This window comes from Pongo abelii, chromosome 19 (assembly GCF_028885655.2).
Source record: "Pongo abelii isolate AG06213 chromosome 19, NHGRI_mPonAbe1-v2.0_pri, whole genome shotgun sequence".
In the NCBI taxonomy this organism is placed as follows: Eukaryota; Metazoa; Chordata; class Mammalia; order Primates; family Hominidae; genus Pongo; species Pongo abelii.
Genome location: NC_072004.2, coordinates 87,382,494 through 87,402,589, shown reverse-complemented (window position 1 = coordinate 87,402,589; position 20,096 = coordinate 87,382,494). Strand labels below are relative to the sequence as shown.

Here is a 20,096-nt window from a genome sequence, read left to right as displayed (position 1 = left end):
GCAATATCTGCTTTTCTCCTGCCTTGCTTTACACAGATTCATGATTTTCTAAAAACTGATGTTTTACTCAAATTGAGGTAGGTTCTTTTCTACTGTCTTACATAACTTTGGGTGCATAGACCAAGATTATTTATACACTGTAGAAGTCGATGGTATTAAATCCACTCAAGAAGTAAGAGAAGTCAGAGGCTAAGTCACGAAAAACCTTTGTCAAAAGACTGTAGGGTGAATGTGGTTTTTGCATCCAATGCTTTACCTGTGGGTCTAATATAGATTCTGTGCATTCATCTTCTGCAGGGACCATTTCAGTAGAGCCTTTTAAGACACATGTTTTGGAATGCAGTCAAATGCGTGCTGCTGTATGACCAGCCTATTTGGTAAGGATTGCCCAAAACTTCTGTCTTGTCAGATTTAGATGTGGAGATTTTTTTGAGGAAATTGCATGTAGAAATTCTTCCATGAGTTCTGATAGGCACATGAAAAACATGCTTCTGAAAAACAGGTAGACGTCTGAGTACTTTGAGACACTCATCTACTACTATTGTTGAAGTGTTTCTTTTTTTGAATAAAATTTTAAATAGTATTACTATTACCCTAATTATACTATTGTTTATTTCACGGTTAAATTCTTTGCATCTTTTTTTTTTCTTTTGAGAAAAAGCTAATGTGACGTGTATCTTCATAACTGCTATTGCCTTTTTAAAAATCTCTTTTTAAATGATGAATTTTACAACATCCCTGAAAGCTTAGGTTTGAGGTGTGTGCCTCTTACTAACATGAGGTATCAGTGCTGATCTCTAATGTTGCTTCTGTGCTACTTGAATTATCAGTTGGCAAAGCAAATTCTTGTCCATGGAGGATAGGGCTACACATATCTTCAGCAAGTTTTTAAATTTTTTTCTCTGTTGAGTTAAAATTATGTAAAAAGAAAAATCAACTGATGTTAATAATGCTGACACCTATTAAATAATTACTTTGGTTTTGTGATCATTCCATTTAACTGTTGCAATTGCCCCAATTCGTAGCTGAGAAAACTGTGACTTTAAAAAGTCATGTGATGCAGATATTGATTAGATAAACCAGTACGGCTCCTTGCAGTGCTGGGTAACTTGAGCATGTTGGCTGGATGATCTCTTTGTGATGATGTTTGTGTTAACAGCCCAACATTAGAATGGGGACTTAATTGACAAACAGAACGGTTTACATTTTCTTTGAAGTAATATGTTTTAAGTTAGAAGAATAATTTTTATACCCAAAGCCACATTTTCTCATGTTAATTGTGTAGGTATATTTCTAGTTATTATTTGTTCATTGATACAGTCACTTAATGAATGCTGACTCTTAGCTGAATAAGGCTGGAAATAGGCAAGGCACCTGGCTTTGAGTATATAATCAAATAGGGGAAGTAATACAGAAATAATTAGAAAATCATGTAAGAAGGTCTAATACAAGTATTTTACAAAACAACTAGCTTTATCATATAACTTTCAACGTGAACATGACTTCCTAGTTAGGAAACCATTTTACCAAGAATGCAGGAAGTTAAGCCTTCATAATATTTACAAACACTCCAGAGTTAACTTTTTTTTTCTGCCTTGTAAATATCACCTCAAGTATTTGGTTTTGCCACAAAACATTAGATAAGCCCAATTTAAACTGTGATTCCTAATTCTGGAAATATGCAGATGCTACTAAAAGATAAGCTTCATTTTCAGTTCCCTCATGGCTGTTAGTCACCAGAAGAAGGGAGAGTCAATTTCCAATTTATTTCCAATGTTAAAACCTTCATTTTGAACATTGTTTTTCATTCTAGTTATAGCTACATCTTACCTCTTTGCAATGGTGGGAGACCCTTCCCTAAATTGCCCTCTTCTTTATGGACTGTTAAACTAGCAGAAAGCACTAATTAAATGATCATTAGCTTGAGGATGATTGATTACACTTAGATTTACATGTTGCCTTTTATGTTCAAAGAACTACTTAAGCATCAACTAATTAATCTGCAAGTGAAGAATACTTCCAGCATTACTCTATAATTAGACAATCTCAGGAGGAAACCAGAGGATTTCAAAGGGGAGTCAGATGGTTTTGCAGACCGCTACATCATTTATTTTTTCATCACTCAGGTAAAATGGCCAGACCTGAATCCAGTTGCCAACTCATTATTCTTATTTACAAATAAGTTCATTTTTAAAAGGCCAAAGTTGTATAACAGATGAGGAGTTGGAAATAAAAACAAATGAATAACCAAAAGTATTGCCTTTCATCTCAGCTGTTTGGGTTATTTTTAACACTTTATTTCCCATAAAGAGTGAAATTAAGCAAGTCTGTTTCATGACATGTGGTAGACTATCCTTTCTCTCTTTTCTTTCCCAGCATACTCTTATTTGCAAGTTATTGCTGTATATGTGTGTGTTTGTAGGTAGATAGAGAATTAATACTTCTTTTGGACTTTGGTTTCCTAGGTAATAAGAATTTGAGATAGGACAGATCCAAAATATATATGATGGGGCTGACAAACAGAATTTTATAAATATTTTTGGGAAGCAAATGTTTGTGATCATAAGAATGATTGACTGATAGAATGTTGGGAATCTGTTTGGTGTAATAATGCATACATTGAAGTAGAGTACATCTTTATAAATTCATCCCCAAATTATATTTAAAACCATAATGACTTTTGCACCAACCTAATACACATAGCAAGGACCTTGAATAGTAATAAAAGACAATCGTTTTACTCAGGCATCTCATCTGTATGTATAGGTCAGTAGGCCAGCTCTGACCTACACATACAGATTAGGTATGATATTAAAATGATACTAAAATGTCAAGCCTCTGTTGGTCAGATGGCTGTTTATCAAACTTTCCTTGAAGCATAAGCAGTCTTCTCAGCTTTACAAAATAGAGGGATGTAGCAATAAGCAAATTCAGTTCAAGTTTCTGTTTTTGGTTGGTTTCAGATGGGCTTGTGTCGAATGCTAAATTTTCCCTAATTCAGCAACTAGCTTGTATATGAAAATTAAGTGTTTCTGGGGGAAACTGCACCATTTATTTTTTTGAAAGCTTATAGCTATGCATTGACTTGTATTAACTTCTCTCCCCCAATTCTTCACAGTAAATTAAAGTGATGATCTGTTTTTAGGTTAGAATTTGCTAAGTGAGTGTCTTTGGGAGCCGTCACTTAATTTTCTCACTAGTAGTATGCAGTTTCCAACCTGTCAAGGACAGCCTAGATTTACCATGCCACACAGGCATTCTGATACGAAATTCAAAAAGTTGGGATTGTTAGAAGAGCTAGAAAGCACAGATTACACTCAGTTGGACAAGGATAAACAGAAAGCATGCTTTTTTATGAAATCGGAGATTAAATGCGTTGATGGAATCAAGCCTAGACAGCCACATAAGCCAGAGTGGAAAATTATAGACTAAAATGCATCTGATACTGAAGAGAATGACTCTCTCCAAAAGCCCTCACTTTTTATTTGATTCAAGGAGTCTTTATAAGCTCAGCAAACTCTAAGATTTTAACAAGAAAAACAAAAGCCTCCAAACAGCATGGCTTTCATCCAGCGCTTTTGTGATTTACAAATGACCAGATTTAAAACTTTAATCATCTCACACCTAGGGATTTTTTGGATTTGTTTTAGTTTGTAAGGCATGTCCACAGACAAAATGACTCACAAAACCCAGAATCAGTCTAAACCCCCAATTGGCCCTATTCCTCTGTCAAATCAAGACAGTGAATTTTGCCCTGGGATTTCAGAGTGTCCCCAAGTGGCCCTTATATTGACGCAATGTTCATCTTGCAGCTATAATCACTGGTTTCTTTTGAAGTGTACTTAAGCTCTTGCTTAAGTAAATCCATTCATGGACAATTATTTAAGAGAATGGAAAATTCTTTGTTCACGTGAAACCTTTCTTCCTGAGCTTCCTTATAACTTGAGGTGATGACTTCTTTGGTCGACTCAATGCCGTGGTTCCCAGTCTGTGAGCCTGTTTTATAGAGGCAGTATAACAGGTGATGTGAAGCCTTGATATACATTTGGAAGGCATGTGGAAGCTAAGAAAGTGGCCTTTGAGAATCCCTGGTCACTTCTGAAATTGTAATTCCTAGGAAGTCACTGGAGCTAAGACTTCTTTTTAGAGGGAAACAGAAAAAGAAAATAATAGGACTATGAAGATCAGGTCTTGATCCTTTCAGAGTTGCTAATGCTAATGTCACTGTTCTTCTTTGTTTTTTTCTTCCAAAGATAGAATGACACTAGTTAGAAAAATAAAAGTCTATTATTTAACATTTCAGATTATGCCTCCAAATCCTATGGAAGTATAACAACCATAGAACAGACAACACCAACAGCATCAACAACAGAGAAACTCAGTCCAGAAGGATATGAAACCCTTTGTAGTAAAGCAAGCAACAGCCGTGAACATTTGTGTACATGTGTCTTTATGGTAGAATGATTTCTATTCCTTTGAGTATATACCCAGCAATGGGATTGCTGGGTCGAATGGTTCTGTTTTTAGCTCTTTGGGGAATCATTACACTGCTTTCCACAACGGTTGAACTAATTTATACTCCCGCTGACAATGTGTAAGTGTTCCTTTTTCTCTGCAACCTGCCAGCATCTGTTTTTTTTTTTTTTTAACTTTTTTTATAATAGCCATTTTGACTTGTGTGAGATGGTATCTCATTATGGTTTAGATTTGCATTTATCTCATGATCAGTGATGCTGAGCATTGTTTTGGTATGCTTGTTGGCTGTATGTATACCTTCTTTTGAAAAATGTCTGTTCATTTCATTTGAAAAGTTTCATTTCATTTCCTTTGCCAACTGCAGCACTATTCACAATAGCGAAGATAGGGAATCAACCTAAATATCCATCAATGACAGATTGGGTAAGGAAAATGTGGTACATATACCCCATGGAATGCTATACAACCATAAAAAAGAACAAGATCGTGTTTTTTGCGGGAACATGGATGGAACTGGAGGCTATTATCCTTGGTAAACTAACACAGGAACAGAAAACCAAATACTGCATGTTATCACTTATAAGTGGGAGAAAAATGAGGAGAACTCATGAACACAAAGAAGGGAACAACAGACACTGGGGTCTACTCGAGGGTGGAAGGTGGGAGGAGGGAGAAGAGCAGAAAAAATAACTATTGAGTACTAGGCTTAGTACCCGGGTGATGAAATGATCTGTGCATCAGACTTCTGTGACACAAGTTTACCTATCCTGCATATGTACCCTTGAACCTAAAAGTTTGAAAAAAGAGAAAGCAACAGCTAACTTAACCCATTCACTGATGTGCTACAACTTTCTCCCATAGGAAGATGCTCTCCCTAGCTAGTATCTTGTAGTGATTTAAAAGCACAGGTTGAAAAATCCCTACTTGCCTGTCCAGACTTGGGACTCCTCCGACTTCAGTTCTTTCATTTGCAAAATGGAATTGAGCACCTTCCTCGTGGAGGGTGACCAGCAGTCCTAGCTTGCCCAGGACACTCAGTTATAGCCAGTGATATGGTTTGGCTGTGTCTCCACCCAAATCTCACCTTAAATTGTAATAATCCCCATGTGTCAAGGGTGGGGCCAGGTGGAGATGATTGAATCATGGGGGTGGTTTTCCCTGTACTGTTCTTGTGGTAGTGAAAAGTCTCACGAGATCTGATGGCTTTATAAATGGGATTTCCCCGGCGCAATCTCTCTTGCCTGCCACCATGTAAGAAGTGACTTTGCTCCTTTTTTGCCTTCCACCATGATTGTGAGACCTCCCCAGCCACGTGGAACTGTGAGTCCATTACACTTCTTTTTCTTTATAAATTACCCAGTCTTGTGTATTTCTTTATTAGCAGCATGAGAACACATGAATATAGCAAATTTCCAGGGAACCCATCAGTGCTGAGAAAACTGATACATTTTATCACCCTCTATGAGAAAGAAATTAGAAAATGTGTGCAATATATATAACACAGTGCCTGGCACATAAGAAAAGCTCAATTTATGTTAGCTACTATTAAATGGATTGGAGGGGGTCAAACTTGATCTTCTTCACCCCACCGCAACATATGCATTTTATAAAATAAGAAGGAAACACAACGTTCCATGACCAGCTGTCAGATTGGGTCACAATCTTCCTGATGACCCTGAGGGACTTGGAGCAGTGTGTAATCCATCCAGGGTGGAGTGTGGAGTGCAGACAGGATGGGAATTGAACAGCCACATGAACAAGGGCATTTTGTTTTTCTCATTTTCTCTGTGCTATGCTGATGTGGATTTCATCTCAGCCCAATTCTTCCTATGGATATTTTCAGTCCTAAGCTTCTGAGGCCCCACATTTTCAACTTTATAAGGTTGGTGCAAAAGTAATCACAGTTGCCATTAAAAGTAACAGCGGCCAGGTGCAGTGGCTCCTGCCTATAATCCCAGCACTTTGAGAGACCGAGGTGGGCAGATCACGAGGTCAGGAGATCAAGACCATCCTGGCTAACATGGTGAAATGCCGTCTCTACTAAAAATACAAAAAATTAGCCGGGTGTGGTGGTGGGCGCCTGTAGTCCCACCTACTTGGGAGGCTGAGGCAGGAGAATCACTTGAACCTGGGAGGCAGAGGTTGCAGTGAGCCTTGATCACGCCACTGCATTTCAGCCTGGGTGACAGAGCGAGACTCCATCTCAAAAAAAAGATAATGGCAAAACCACAGTTACTTTTGTACCAACCCAATACTTTTCTTCATCATCAAAATAGCCAACACATGCTCGACCTTTTCTTTCTCACAGTGATCTTTAATCACTTTTTAAATTTTTACATGTATTAACTCATTCAGCCTAATAGCAACCCATGAAGTAGCAACTGTTGTTTTCCCCATTTTGCAGATGAGGCCACACAGACACAGAGATGGAGAAACTTCCCCAGGGTTTAAGAGTTTAGTTGTCAGGAGACAAGATGCAAATCAAGGTGGGCTGATCTCCTTCAGTCTTACTTTCCTCACCTGTAAAATGGCCCAATACGAACTGCTCACCTTGTTCATAGGGCTATTGAAAGAATCAGATGATTTGGTGTACGGGAAAACACGTTGTTAGTTTTCAAGTGTTAGGCAAATATGCCCTCATTATTTTTTCATCACACTTTTATTTGCTCACTCGTGCTGTATAGTCTGAAATGACAAACATCTTGAGAGATAATAGGATTGCCCCGACGAGGTAGATCCTTTCTGTAATCAGGGACAGAAAGCCTTATTTCTTTGGAACCCTCCCCTTGGGGATGAAACTTAGAGCAAAGAATTGTCCCAAACTTAGGTCAGTGATGGCCCCACCTTTCCCCCTCTTTCAAATAGCTCTTGTTGCTACGAGACACAAAACACAAAATGAGGTCCCCGGCATCACCTTTGCTCAGCACAAAAGTGGACCGTGCCGCTTTGAAGATGGGAAACAGATGATAAAGTTTAGGCAGGTATTGAGTTACCATTCTGCAGCCTCAAACTGCAAACTAATTAGAATTCAGGCCTGTTTCTAAGAAGCCAACCAAATAACGATGTCCTTAGAACACATAATAAAAGGAGCTGATCATTCGAGCTTAGGTTTGCTTTGGATGAGAAAGTTCAGCAGAGACGGTCTGTGCGCACTGTGCAAACTGTTCACTATTCTCCAGTCCCTGTTTGCACACACCCACATGACACTCACTCTGATTAATGAAGGCTATATATGCACGCTGACATCGGCATTGGAGCTCCAGAGGCATTAGAAATTTCCCCAGGTGTAGCTAGTTTATTTTCAGGTGTGGACAGGATGGTCATTAAAAACAGAGCCAGATTTGGTCTCCTACCTAAACTCAACACCTCCTCTGCCCCTCCCCTGGCAGCATTTTTATGCCTGTGGAGCCTGTCTTTTCCTTGTTGGGCATGCAAACCTCTCACTCATCAGAGGCCCAGAGTTCTTTGGAAGCCTCGGATATGTCAGTATCAGTAAACTAATGGAAACCAAGTGTTCACAGAATGGCAAAAACCTGGCATCCTAAGGCCCCAGACATGTCTTGCCATAAACGGGTCTAAAGCAGAGACTCCTTGAGTCCTTCCCTCTTCATAGTAGGTTGTTGGCCACCCTGCTGATTAACTGTTGATAATGCTATTTCAAATGATTCCATTCCTAAACATGAAGCTCTCATTCTCCAAGGGCAAGGGAAGCAGCTAAGATTTATTGAATATATATTAGGTGCTATGCAATTTAATAATTTAATGATGAGTACAATGATTACATCACCTGCTGTGTATTCGGTGCATAGACCTGCTAAGAGCTCTATGTTGACTGATTTATTTAATCCTGACCCCAAGTTGGGAGGTAGGTATTGTCATCTCATTTTATGGAAAGGAAACCCTTCCTCAGGAGGGTTGAGTAATGTGTCTGCTGATGGTCAGGAGTGGGTTGGGAGAGCCACTGTACTTGGCGTACTTCTTTTCCTCCCCAGAGTACAATAACCTGGAAAGATAGGAATTATGGTGCCAATTTTTATAACTAAGAAAGCTGAAATTTAGAGAGTTTGAATAAATTTTCTAAAAACGTGTGACTGGCTGGTAAATGACAGCAGAGAGGAGATACTCACATAGTCTACGAAAGTCAGTGTATTCTGCTGTGCGTTGCCACAGGGCAGAGTTTCTAAGGGGAGAAGGGTTAGATTTCCCAATAGTCAGACCAGGTGAGGTGCATACTTAATGTACCACATCATACCAGAAGCATAAAAAAGTTTTTAAAAGAATTTGGTTATTCATGGAAATGCCAAATTATCAAAGTAGTCATTAAGGAAACCGAAATCTTTTGGACTTCTCGGTTAGGTATTTTATATTTTTGTATCTTCAGTAAAAAACAGTGTCAAAATCTCAGTGGCTGAAAATAACCAAGATGGATTGTTTGCTTATACTACATAATCACCATGTGATATGGTTAGGCTTTGTGTCCCCACCCAAATCTCATCTTGAATTGTAAGCCCCATAATCCCTGTTTGTCAAGGAAGAGACCAGGTGGAGGTAATTGAATCATGGGGTTGGTTTCCCCCATGCTGTTCTTGTAATAGTGAGTTCTCAAGAGACGAATAGTTTTATAAGGGGCTCTCCCCCTCCCCGCCGCTGAGCACTTCTCCTTCCTACCACCTTGTGAAGAAGGTGCCTTGCTGCTTTTTTGCCTTCCACCATGATTGTAAGTTTCCTGAGGTCTCCCCAGCCATGCTGAACTGTGAGTCAATTAAACCTCTTTCCTTTATAAATTACCCAGTCTCAGGCAGTTCTTTACAGCACTATGAAAACAGACTAATACACCTTGGGTCAGCCAGCAAGAGTATGGGATGACAGGGTAGGGTAAGGTGGCTCTGTGCCACTTTGTCCTCATCAGGGGAAGCAATATGGAAGACCTTCCACCAACTGGAATATCCCTGGCCTCAGTGGCATAGAGGAGGCAGCATGGGAAGGTTTGCATTGACTCTTAGTCTTCTGCCTGAAAGTGTCTCCTTTCTTGTTGATGTTCCCTTGGCCAAAGCAAATCTCATGGCATACCTGACTTTGAGGAGATGGGGAGTGGCTTTGCCCCTATGTGCATGGAAGAAGAAAAACCAGCATATTGAGGAACAGCCTCACAATCACCATTTTGCAGATACACAGGTAGTGGGGTGAAGAAGATAGTAATTTTTTCCAGTGCTCAGAGCCCTCAAATGTGTTAATCCTTTCCAGACGGGGAGGAGGGAAGGCTGGTAGCTCCCCCTTGCATTTGAATAAATGCAAGCAGTAAGACTACACAAACCTTTCTCCTTCTCCAGACCCCATGATTCCTACACTTCTCCTTCAAATGTCCTACCTTGATCCCAACTAACAAGGATCGGTCTTCTCACTGCAATAGAAGCTGGGTTTATGGCCTTTCCCACCCAGAGACTCAGGTCCGCTTTCTTAGGGAGTTTTGTACGCAGCCTTGACTTCTGGATTGTCTTCAGAGTGAATCCTTGCTGCTCTTGGCATGAAAACAGCTCCAAGCATGGAGCTGATCCTCTGCAGGGCGATCACCCTGGCTGTTAGCTTCCCTTCCTGTCCCCTCTTCCCCAGCCCTTGTTGACCATCTCTTCCCATGCAGCATCTGAATCCTGGGGAGCAGACTGAGGGTGGCCACTTTGGAGCCAAGGGGTTCTAAAGCCTCCCAATTAAAAGATGCCAAGTGAAACTTAGGAGTCATCTGAGGGTTTCATCTTTTCTCACTAACTTATAGGACATCCCTCTTTGCTTCAAATGCCTCATTATAAAAGCCAGCTGCCCTCCCAAGGAGCAATCTGCTGTCCAGTCAGCCACAGTCAGCTCACAATGCAGCCTGGTCCCCAAGGCTCCAAGACCACCTCCCTCGGGTCCATATCACTAGCTTTTACCAGTTTCATCCTTTTTGGGATGAAAGGCTGGGTCTGAAAGGTCAGTTCTGATGAGCCTAAGCTTTTTAAATAAAGTCACCTGAATTGCTCACTCCTTTATTGCAGTCATCCTATGGCCTGGTTTAGCTCAGACATACTCCCAAAGGAATAACTTTGACATTTCTTTAAAAATTTGCTGCAAACTGAGCTGTTTTCAAAAGTAAGGTCTGATTTAAAATTAAAACAAAACAAAACAAAAAAAAAGACCTTTTCCTTTTGTGGTTCATTATCATCTTCTACATTCCTCTTTCTTTTTCTCTCTCTTAAAACTAGAAGTATTTCACCCTGGCTTGCCAAATGATTTTTATCTCAGTAGAAAAAGAACTCGCCATTTCCTGAAAATCTACCACTGCCCCCATCTCCTTTTTAAAATACATTTTGTGCTGGGAATCAAAGTCAGGTAACTTGATAAGGAGTTAATGAACACAAATTAATTCTGTCTGCATTTAAAAGAGGGACAGCCTGGCCTCACAGTGTTATCTTACTTGCTTTTCTGGACATGACACTTTCTGGTTGGAAAATCTAGGTACTTGAAGGAAATAAATAAAGGCATACTATTTTCCCACTGGAGTAAGGCGATTATGTATGTGTAAATTATTCAGATAATTTTGGGGGGTGGGTGGGAGAAATTTCATTCCAACACATCTGGCTAATTGCAAGTAAATTGTCATTTTGACCCTCTGTCATGTGGACAATTTGCATTAAATCTCGTGATAGGGAATGGGAATTTTAAATAGTGTTTGTGTGACAGCTGCAAAAACAGTATTTTAATCATCCTAGGTCTCTCCTTCTGGAACAGGCTTGTACAGCCACAGAAGAGATCTCTGACCTTCACTCTTCTCCTTTTTCTAAGGCTTATGTTCCCAAGGACAGAACACGCTTACTCCATAATCTTTCTGGACTTGGAGAAAGACTTCCTAGTTTGAGGAAATATGTGTTTTTCAAAGCTGACAACATTCTATACTCTGTACCACTATTGAATGATGTTGCTTTGAAAGTGACATAGAAAAAAGGGAGTATGGTGGGGGGGGGGGATAAGAGGCCACACTTTATTTTTATTATACTTTTAAGTTCTAGGGTACATGTACACAATATGCAGCTTTGTTACATAGGTATACATGTGCCATGTTGGTGTGCTGCACCTATTAACTCGTCATTTACATTAGGTATTTCTCCTAATGCTATCCCTCCCCCTGCCCCCCACCCCATGACAGGCCCTGGGGTGTGATGTTCCCTGCCCTGTGTCCAAGTGTTCTCATTGTTCAATTCCCACCCATGAGTGAGAACATGCGGTGTTTGGTTTTCTGTCCTTGTGATAGTTTGCTCAGAATGATGGTTTCCAGGTGCATCCATGTCCCTGCAAAGGACATGAACTCATCCTTTTTTATGGCTGCATAGTATTCCATGGTGTACATGTGCCACATTTTCTTAATCCAGTCTATCACTGATGGACATTTGGGTTGGTTCGAAGTCTTTGCTATTGTGAATAGTGCCACAATAAACATACGTGTGCACATGTCTTTATAGAGGCCACACTTTTATATCTGGTCCTGTTAACTCATATAACTGTCTCAGGGCAGTGCTATGGAGATCACTGTTGTGTGGTGTATGGCAGGAGTGACAGCTGGCTGTCTAGGACTGCCAATGTCATACTTGAGGATTTGCTCTTAGTACTGGCTTCCAAAGAATATCAAATCATAATGTAGAGATGACCAGAGGTGAAAAAGTGACATCCCAGGAGACTTGTGTAGCTTCTTCTGGCCAAAAAGAACTAAATAAAAATCAAGACATTTCTCTTTTTTTTTCCTCCTTTTCTAATTCATTATTAGCAGCTCTTTCTAATGATGTTAGCTAGTGGGTGATGCTAGAGGAACTGGAAGGTGGAGGGAAAGTTGGAGATGTGTCTGATACCACTCCATTTCTTTGTCCAAGTGCACTTTCTCTCTTCCCTTTATTTTCCTCATTGGAGAATGAGGCTATGCTTTTTTAAAAGAATCGGATGAATGTCTCAAGTCTCTCTTCACCTACTTTCCAGGTTCCCTGCTTCAGGACAGTCTGGTATTCATGGAGTTACCATCTCCCAAGAATGGAAAGCCTCTTCTTCATTTACCAGTGGGGACATATGAGAGCATCATTTTCATGATAAACAAATTCAGGTTGAAGCAAGTTAAGTGACTTTCTTCCAGTGCAAATAAAAAGTATTATTGGAGGCTGGGCATGGTGACTCACGCCTGTTGTCCCAGCACTTTGGGAGGCCGAGGGGGGTAGATCACGAGGTCAGGAGATCGAGACCAGCCTGGCTAACATGGTGATATCCCGTTTCTACTAAAAATACAAAAAATTAGCCAGGCGTGGTGGCACGCACCTGTAGTCCCATCTACTCAGGAGGCTGAGGTAGGAGAATTGCTTGAACCCAGGAGGTGGAGGTTGCAGTCAGCCGATATCATGCCATTGCACTCCAGCCTGGGCAACAGAGTGAGACTGTCTCAAAACAGAAAAAAAAAAAAGAAAAAAAAAGTATCACCCCAATCAAGGCCAGGTTTTGGGTCTTCCTTAATTCCTAATATGTTTCTATATGAGTTAATTGTGTTTTACTGTATGCTATTTGCATGTACGTAGAGTATAACTTATCAGTGGAAGGTTGACCTGCCAGGAATCACTTTGTGCAACATCTAGGACTTTTGAAAGGACTCACCAGAAATCGAGAATGAATATAAACAAAATAAGATAATTTTTGTTCTGAGTAGCATCTCTCAGAACACAAGGCCAGAGTATAGCTGTCCTCAAGAAGTGATGAAACTAGGCTCGATAGCTTATAAATACACTCCTCTCCATACATTGAAGCTTGTGTGTGTTCGCACACTCTTTCTCTTTGTTTCTTTCTTTCTTTTTCTCTTTGTTTTTTTCTTTCTCTCTCTCTTTCTCTGTTTCTCTCTTTCTCTCTCTTTTCCTCTTTTTCTCTCTTCTCTTTCTCTCTCTCTCTCTCTCTCTTTCCCATTGATGCAGCTTCCTCCACACACTCCTTGGAACTTAGGCTTGAGATAAGTCTAAAATAAGTACTCAAGAAATTATGCTAACTTAGATGGAAAGTCTCCAGCTGCATATTATTTTTATATTAAACATTCTATTGAAATTTAAACAGTAAAACCAAAAGACATGATGGTGTCTCTTTTTTACAAATATTCTTTTCAACAAAGGTGAATAATTTACCAAATTTTCTTTAGCATTGCATTCTTGGTGAGACCAATTATAATAAATGACTTGGATTATTTCCATTTATTTGTTGCCACTAACATTTGGGGAATGGATTTGTATTTGTGTGCATGTGTATAGAAGTCTGGGTAGTCCTTGAAGAATTTATCTTAAGTTCAGCTAGAGATGTAAAGGCTCTGGCAAGCTAAAATGCAATTATTAGGCCAAAACCAAAATATCAACAGGAATTTCTAAAGTGAACATTTCTCATCAATTGTATTTTGAGGATATTTCCCTAATCATTTTGCTTCTTTATGGATCTCATTCTAGAAAGTGGAGGATGTGCATTCTACTTCTTTATGATCTCAGCTGAAATGTTACATACATGATTTCACCTTTTTAAGGGTTCCCTCCATGTGTTGGGTAGCTATCTATCAGCTCCAGCAGAAACCGCCTGAATCTTTCTCCAGCTCTGGATGTTTTTAATGAGGTGACTTGGAATGGGGATGGTCGGGTCTTGCAACCCAGCAGAGTACAAGAGTTATTGGCCTCAGGATTCTGGGGTTTGAGGTGCTTGGTCAAGAATGACAGAGGGTTGAGGTGCTTGGTTGAGAGGTGCTTGGTTGAGGTCTCTTGGTTGAGAGACAGAAAGGGGCAAACCCAGGACACCAAAAGGATAATGCTGGCAATGCTGGTGGAATTCAGATGGGTGGGGAGTGGGGAGGACTCCAGTGTGTGCCAAATAAGGCTCCCTTAAAATAACTGGGCAGTTGCCTGTCTTGAGTTCCTGGATTCCATTCTCAATATGCATGCTGAATCATTTCATTTTCTTCCTAAGGCTTTTCAATTTGCATTCCAGGATTACAAATTGATTTTATCTGCTAAGGCAGACTCAGGCCTGTTGGTACCAAAGTTATTCGATGTTGCCAAGTGGCCATGAGATCTTCAGAAAAGTGCAATAGAGAATTACTGAAGCATTGATTTGTCATCTAAGCCGAAATTCTCCTTCTCCCAAGTATCTAGCTCTCTTTGGAGTTTTTTTCTGAGTTATCGGTGAGTCAGACACCCAGGATTACCTACTGATGATGTGACTTCAGCTATAAATAATCCAGATAAGTACCTATATTCCTTTTCCATGTGCTAATACAACATACTTTCTTGTAGCCTATTTACCAAATGCATTCTCCTTGAATTCCAGCCAGTTTTCATAATAAGTAAGAATTAAGGTTAATGACATGAAAAAATTAGGATAAGACAGTAGAAGACTTGAAATCAAGTTTCTGATTTACTAATAACCAACTATATGACCTTAGAAAAGCCATCTAACTTTTCTGAAGGTCTGAGATGTTCATTGGGAATTGGATGGGCTAAGACACTGTGTTGGAAAGCCAGTGGAAGGTGCCACTGATTTCTATGTCACCCTTGCTTAGTTCTTCTTTTTGCAAATATTTTTTTAATAAAAGAGTTAATCACACTCTAGCCATGATATGGAGGTGAGAAGGTATAATCTCCTAGGGGCAATGGTAAATACAGGTAACCTAGAGATGGGATTTAAGATTGCCCTATCACAGCAATCTATTTCTTCCCTAACACTCATCTCCTTCCTAGGCTATTCTTGGGCTTCCTTGACATTTATTCATTTGGATGAACAAATGTCTTTCTCTGGAGCCTTCTGTGGTTGCCTGTATTAGTTTTCTATAGCTGCCGTAACAAATTACCGTAAACCTAGTGGTTTAAAACAACACACATTTATTATCTCCTAATTTCTGTAGGTAAAAAGTCCAACATGGGTCTCACTGGGCTAAAATCAAGGTATTGGCAGGGCTGTTTCTTACTAGAGGCTCTGCGGAAGAATCAAGTTCATTCAGATTGTTGTCAAATTCATTTCCTTGCAGTTACAGGATGGAGGCCCCTGTTTCCCTGCTGGCTGTCAGCCGGGTCACCTGCACCCATTGACACCTGTCTCTCTTGCTCCTTCTTCAGAGCTAGCAAGTCATATCAAAATTCTCATTTTGACCTCACCTTTGGCTTCCTCTCTTGCACATACCTCTGCCTTCCTCTTCTTTTAAGGGCTCATGTGATTACATTGAGCCTACCTGGATGATCCAGGCTACTCTCCCTACTTTAAGGTCAGCTGATTAGCAACCTTAATTGCATCTTCAAAGTCCCTTCACAGAAATACCAAGGTGAGTGTTTGAATAACCAAGGGACAGGAATCTTGGGATGAAGAAAAGGATCTTTATAATCCTTTGTATTGCACCATCCTACAGGGTATATTAAGCCATTATCAGTCACTAACACCTTTGTGGAATTAGCCTAATGGGTGGATTTCCAGCATTACTACCAGCTAAAAGGAGTATGATGATTCTTTTTTAATTGCTACATGAGAAATTACATGGGAGATTAATTACTTCAGTGTTTGAGATGGTCAGGGGTTAGAAATTTTTGGCAAGAGCACATGAGGGCAGTGGGGTTCTAAGCTAGGTAGCATAGAGGGAGAAATTTTCCCTAGAGAAAAACAAAATGAGAGAATTTTTCCAAAGGGAAAAACAGTCATTTACTTAACACTGCTCTGATATGTTTGAGGTTTAGAAGTACCTCCTGATTTATAAATAATAAAATGCTATTGAAACATACATTGTCTTCATTTGAAGTATAGCTTTTAAAATAGCTTTTAAAAAGTATAGCTTTTTAAATAAAAATTCAGTTTAAGAAAAAACTGAATTTCTTGAACATTTGAGAAAATATTTGAAGACAATTTGCATGAGCTGGGTATAGAAGAAATCCTTTTCTTCTCCCTTTTCCCTTTCTTAGTTTTAAAAGTTGAATTCAATTACAATTTAATCCTAGCCACATGAAATGTACTCTTTGTAGTATTGTGCAAGTAGCTTTATAGATACAGATAATGTTAGCATATAATATCTGCTGCTTCAAAATATCTGCAGGGGCAAAAATTTACTGCCTTCTTTGGTGATATAACATACATAAAATATGCATAAAGATATACTTTATGTATATTTCTATTTGTCCATATTTCTACCTACAGAGACATATTTCTGTCTCTCTCTCTCTATATATCTATATATATCTATGTATCTATATATATCTATATATATCTATATATCTATATAATCTATATATCTCTATATCTATATATATCTATATATCTATATATCTATATATATCTATATATCTATATATCTATATATCTATATATCTATATATCTATATATATCTATATATCTATATATCTATCTATATCTATATATCTATATATCTATCTATATATCTATATATATCTATATCTATATATCTATATATCTATATATATCTATATATATCTATATATATCTATATATCTATATATCTCTATATATCTCTATATATCTCTATATCTCTATATATCTCTATATCTCTATATATCTCTATCTCTATCTATCTCTATCTCTATATATCTCTATATATCTCTATATATCTCTATATATCTCTATATATCTCTATATCTCTATATCTCTATATATCTCTATATATCTCTATATATCTCTATATCTCTATATCTCTATATCTCTATATCTCTATATCTCTATATCTCTATATCTCTATATCTCTATATCTCTATGTCTCTATATATATCTCTATATATCTCTATATATCTCTATATATCTCTATATCTCTATATCTCTATATCTCTATATATCTATATATCTATATATATCTCTATATATCTATATATCTATATATATCTATATATCTATATATCTATATATATCTATATATATCTATATATCTATATATATCTATATATATCTATATATATCTATATATATCTATATATATCTATATATCTATATATCTATATATCTATATTTCTATACATATCTATATATCTATATATATCTCTATATCTCTATATATCTATATATATCTCTATATATATATCTATATATATGTCAAAGTCTATATAGTATATGCCATGTTATTATATGGACATAAATACAAGACTTTGCATTCTTGAACAAAAGCAATTGCAATATTATGTAAGTATTGCACAAGTAACTGCAATATTGCAAGTTTTATTTTCACTCAGATTCCATTATTACACGACTCTTTTCTTAATTCCCCTTGGAATGGATGTAGGTCTCATCCAAATACCCAAACAGAATCACTTCCTAATTGCAAGTCCTTTCTACAGCAATGGAAAATATATTCTTCTTACATGTTTGTTTTGTGGTCATCAAGGTTTCCCATCCACCGTCTTTCTGTGAATTCCCTTTGGGCTTAGTTTGGCCCAAAGGAGTGTTTGCAGGAGTGACTGGAAGACAGGCTCGCTTTTGATAAAGGCATATCATTTCATCAGGTTTGACACATTCAGAATCCGACCCACTCTCAGTACCTGGGGTTTTTCAAATCATACATTAATCTGTGTCAAGTTGACTATTGTCCGGTATGTTCAGGCCCTTGACTGGAAGTAACAGGGCTGAGAGAGAAAAGAAATCATATCCTGTCAATAAGCGCTGAAAATATTTAGTGTGGCAAGCTCTGTGTTTTCTTTCTTATGAAAAGCTGATTAATATTCAGTGGTTGAAGGTTAATACCCCATTCATTTTATTCACTTTACATCCTGCACACAGCAGTGACTGTTCCAATTTCAACCCCTAATTCATACAAATCTGGTTCCAATCAGGAGATTAGTAACTTACTGCCTAAGCAGAAACAAATCACACAATTGCTAAGCTTATCTTTCTACCCATGCACAGACACGTACATGTGCTTGAAATGGACTCATTCATGGGCAGATGCAGATTCATACAGACAGCAAAGCTTCATCAATGTGGATATAGCTAGGAAATTTCACTTGCTGGCACAGCATGTGATAGGGACAGATACATGAAACTGACACGAAGAAGGCATTGTCTACATATATTCAGATGTGTCCAAGTCTTGAAACTGATTCAATAATTGTGCCCCTATTATGTCCTCTATATCACAAATATTTCTGTACTGAATCATATTTTAAACATATTAGAATGAGTCATTATTAAGACTCCCTACACTTTGTTCTTTCGCAGACTATGGCTTTATTCTGTGAGTTAACTACCACAGCTCAGTATGTTTGTTTACAAATTCATTTTTATGTTCAAAGGGTTTCCATACAATTGGACACCACTTTTTTTAAGGAGGTGAAATTGCAGCAGGATGAACCTGACAGTAATGATAAGCAAAGTTTTTCTGATTATATACGTAAAACTTCAACACAAGTCATCAAGGTAGGAAGACAATTCACATTTCCTGAATATTTTTTGAAATCATATTTCACTTGTCTGGAAAGGATTAAGATCAGCCCTGCAGAGGTCTGTTCTGAGGCTCCTTGTTTAGCGAGTCTGTGATTTAGGGATATCTGTCCATAGTCATTCTGCAGGAAAGATGAGGGTAGGTGGGCATCTGTACTCAGGGTAGGAGGGAAGGTAGGGTAGGTATGTGAAGCGGTTTGCTCTTTAGATGATGGCACACAGAAGTTGACTTAAAGAATGAATCATCACAGTGACTGGCCATCAGATGGCGAGAATAATGGTGATTGTTTTATTGTTTTTAAACATTGTATTTATTTTTGCTCAACACATATGTTGTGCTGCTACAAAACGGACACAGTGAGACTAAAAATGTGTCTCAGTATTTCACACTACCGATGCTTTATTTAGGGGACTTGATTTTGATTCCTTACTAAAAAGGATGTTTTGCAAAGCCTTGGAGAGGTGGGAATGAATGCAATGCTAATACAGCTTATTTGAAAGCCTAAAATCGATTCATCACCTAGAGACCTCTAGGATTTCATCCTCCTTTCCTTTCCTTTTTGACTCCTGTATTACAGAAAAAGGCAAAGTGCCAGTTTTAGAGCTTACAAAACAAATACAAAAGCAAAAAACCCACAAAAATCGCCACCACCATCACCACTGAACAACCCTTCTTAGAATCGTATCTCTTTCACTTGCTTGTTAAATGGCCTTGACTTCTCTGAGCCTCTTACTCTAGATGGAAGATGAAACAATGCAAACACGATACTTAGAACATCACAGGACCTCAATGGTGGCTATTAATTACAGGTTTGATGTGAGGACTATGAATTGATATTTGTGAAAATATTTGGAAATCTATGCATTGTTAAATTATGCATCGTTACTATTTCTTGGTGCAATTATATATACGTTTTTTAACCTTTAAGTTCAGGGGTGCAAGTGCAGGTTTGTTTCATGGATAAATTTGACTCATGGGGGTTTGTGGTACAAATTATTTTATGACCAAGGTATTAAGCCTTGTACCCTTTGGTCATTTTTCCTGATCCTCTCCCTCCTCCCACTCTCCACCCTCCAAAAGGCTCCAGTGTGTTTTATTCTTCTGTGTCCGTGTTTTCTCATCATTTAGCTCCCACTTATAAATGAGAACATGCAGCATTTGGTTTTCTGTTCC

General features: G+C 38.4%; 1 long non-coding RNA gene across 1 annotated transcript; it reads left to right on the top strand.

Moving 5' to 3' along the window:
• On the top strand, nt 1-4,431 carry LOC103892890 (uncharacterized). Its single transcript, XR_002912030.3, has 3 exons — nt 1-377; nt 1,975-2,126; nt 4,304-4,431. It is a non-coding gene; the product is annotated as an uncharacterized LOC103892890 (long non-coding RNA).
• Nucleotides 4,432-20,096: the final 15,665 nt, after the last annotated feature.